This window comes from Phaseolus vulgaris, chromosome 4 (assembly GCF_051622355.1).
Source record: "Phaseolus vulgaris cultivar YP4 chromosome 4, ASM5162235v1, whole genome shotgun sequence".
Lineage (NCBI taxonomy): Eukaryota > Viridiplantae > Streptophyta > Magnoliopsida > Fabales > Fabaceae > Phaseolus > Phaseolus vulgaris.
This window is the reverse complement of record NC_143501.1, coordinates 37,353,428-37,357,084: the sequence shown is the minus strand read 5'-3', so window position 1 is coordinate 37,357,084 and position 3,657 is coordinate 37,353,428.

The following is a 3,657-nucleotide window of genomic DNA, read 5'->3' as shown; positions in this document are numbered from 1 at the left end:
CCTTAGCCTCGGTGATTCTGAAGGGTCCGGTCCACTTGGGAGACAATTTGTTTTCTAGCTCATATGGGTGAGCCTTCCTCATAACTAAGTTGCCAACCTGGAAATGTCGTGGCTTCACCTTGGAGCTATACTGTCGCTCTACCCTTCTCTTCACTGCCTCAGCCTTTATTCTAGCTTCTTCCCTGGCTTCGTCCAGTAAGTCCAGATTCACCCGCCTCTCCTCGTTGGATTCTTCAACCACAAAATTCTGGTAGCGTGGCGACATGGGCCTCTTTGGGGCGACATGGGCACTTCACGAGTCAGATTGCTCTCCACTAGCGCTAGTACTATGGCCTTGAAGCCACCTTTCTCTTCCCTTTATTGCTACCCCGGGTTATCGAGGTTCGTGGCCTTCCCATGGCGTCACTCCCTCCATGGTCTTTCCTACCCATGGGTATCGGGGAGCAACACTGTGGATGCCTTGCTCTGGTGACATTTTACCTTGGCGACGCCCTACCTTGGCGATGCCTTCCCTAGGCAACGTCTTATCTGGGCGACTCTTCCTCTCAGCGATGCCTCGCCTTGGCGATGCTTGCACTTGGCATCGCCTCACCTAGGCGACGCCTTATGTTGACTTTGACCTTGACGCTGACTTTGACCTTGACTTTGCCAACGCCCGGGTACGGGACGGTACAGACCTTGATGGTCCATTTTGCTATTTTTATACCATTGTCTTTAAGAAAGTTCTCCTCCGGTTTCCTTTGTCCAATTTTGAAAAAGAGCTCCTTACCGAGATCACCATCGCCCCAACCCAGCTACATCCAAATAGTTGGGCATTTGTTTGGGGTTTCTCTATTCTTTGTACACATTTTAGCCTTTTTCCATGTGGAAGTCTTATATTTCTTTGAGGCCAAGCGTTTAGGCCGCCAATTATGGGTTTCATTCAATGGAGTGGCTGGGAGAGCATTGTTGTCGCTCTTCCAGCAGTCATATAAGGGCTTCAAGGGAAATTTTCTGAAGGTGCGCTGCAACAAGAGGGACCCAACTCTTCTAGATGGATTCCCTTTATACTAAACCCAGAAACCGAGCTTCTAGGGTGCTTGATGCCTAGAGAGCATGCCACAGTGGGACTAGGAAGTGTGCCACTTCTTTTCCAACCTGAATGTGGTTTTTGATACGGCCACCCTCATAAGCAAAGAGTTCTCCCAGGGGACTAAAAGCGTACATTGGTATCCTTCCTTCCTTTAGTCTTACAGATGCTGACTTGCTTATTTGTTTGCTGAACTTTCCTTGTGTTTCTTGCAGACAATATATTGGGTAAGCACAACAAGAAAGACTTGGCAGCTAGAGCCAAGAAGATGAAGGTAGCTTCCCAAGCACTCCCTACTGAAAACCTTAAGCTGAAAGTTATTGTTGATGTCGCCCCTGCTTCTATTGACGATGAGGAGACCTATTCTGGACCGGTCTTCAAAAGGAGACGAAAGGCTACCACTGAAACCTTTGAGCTCTCCATCTCAGATAGGCGCACTCCTTCACAGTAGGCTCCTCCACCAAGCCCACCTCCTCCTCGTGGCATGGTAGTGGTGTTGGAAGGTGAGGGAACAAGCACTTAAGAGGAAAGGCTGTGGGATCCTAACTTGAATGCCCCTTCCTTCCTGGAGAAGATCGTACTGCTTACCAAGACCAAGGAAAATTTAGACGACCTCGAGGAGGTGATGACTTTTTACGGCAAGTGCACCGCGTTTGTCAGAAGTAATAATTGTCCCTAAGGACGGATATCGATCCCACAAAGAACAGTGAATCATCGAGTACAATATTCGCTAAATATAACAACAGAACAATAAAAAAGAGTGTGAAGTGATTATGTTGGCACTGATCAATAAGAAAACAAACAAAGAATTAGTTGCTTCAATTGGAAAAATTGGGATTAAGTTTCATCTCTCTCACTCTCATGTATTTTGATTAGCATGTTAATATTAAGTTTCTTTAATTGAAATTGATGCCCGCATAAAAATCATTTATATCGATTCCTCGCATATAAAATCCTTAAGAATGTTCCCTAACTATCGATCCCTCGCATACTTATAAGAACAACTTAGAACGAAGCTCAGACGTTTAATAGCAATTAACATTTCAAGTCTATTCCTAGCACTCAAATATGTTAAGTATTGTTGTTTAGGTCCGAACCCTAAAAATACCTCCCGGTCAGATTTAAGATTCTCAATTTGTCACGGAGAATTAAAAGTAAAACAACAATACCAATAATCAATCAAGAACTGAATATTAATATATAAAATATCACCTCAATACATAAGAGTTTGAGCAGATTACTCCCAATCCCAAAGGGTAGAATTAGCCACGCATACTTCTATCACCTTCCATTCTCCCAATTGGGTTACAATTCACTCTATGGTGTTTTCCTCTCAATCTGGCACCCTAAGGTTGAGCCTCTAGCCCTCTATTTATCCTAGTTTTCTAGGGTTAGGTTGTTTATTGTGTCGCGCTAATGGGCTAAATGATAAAACATAAAAAAAGGCCCAATCTTTCTTTGCATCTTTTCCATTCTGGGACCTTCTATCTTTATCTTTTTAGCTCAAATCATTCATCTTTAATCCAAATCTCCAATCTTCCTTAGAAATCTGCAATTAACACCAAATTTGGGAATAAAATACTCTTATTCAAATAAAGATCATAAAAAATGTAAAAAGGTATAAATTCATAAATTAGGGATTATTTTATATGTAAATTAGCAATAAATCCTCATAAGTGCCTATATTTTAATATGAAATATTACTGAAATTAGACACTTATCAGGAGGATTACTTGAGTAGGTTGTGAGGTAGCTGGGGCAAGCTCTAGCCACGAACTGCCTAGCTATCTCTAAGCTGAGGAAGTGGAAAGGGTTAGCTAAGAAGAAGTCTCATGAGGTCACTAAGCTCCTGCAGTAGGTTGGGTGCCTCAAGCAAGAAATGTCAAAGCTTTAAGAAGAACTCCAGAGGTCGCAATAAGAAGCTAAGGCTCTCATGGATGAGAAGTCCAAGGAAGCCTTAAAACTATCTGAAAAGAACGCAAAGCTCCAAGTTGAGGTGGAGAGGCTAAAGGAGGAGTTGGCACAGAAGGATGAGGAACTGATTCAGAAGGGTGAGGAGTTGCTGAATGAAAGGGAAGCCCTCACCGATGACGCTGCTAACTCATACATGGCGAGATTTGAAGACGTCGTCGCCCAAGCCTCAGGAATCTACCCTGGGATTGACTTCTCCCAACTCAGCTTAGGCAAGACGGTGGTGGACGGGCAGCTTATGGATGAGTAGCACCTCTTTGTAACCAGCCGCCCTTTGTGGCCTTCTGAACAATTTTAAACTTTCTAATATCTCGCATGTTTTATCACAATAATTTACTTATTTAACTCCTTAAATTTGGCATGCCTTGGTGAAAAGCGACTAGCATAAACTTAGTATCTAATACTAATATAACTTACTACTTTAACAATGTAATGCACCAACTAAATATTGGAAATCACTATGCTCTGGCAAAGCTAACCTGCAGAAGACTCATACCCCCTAGTCGCGAAGAATGTCTTACTCGCTCGAGTGTTGATCAAGTGAGCAAGGATCATGCCTCTTTATCTTGTTGAACAGGACTCGCATGCTTAGAAAGACCACCCGCTTTCCAAGTGCG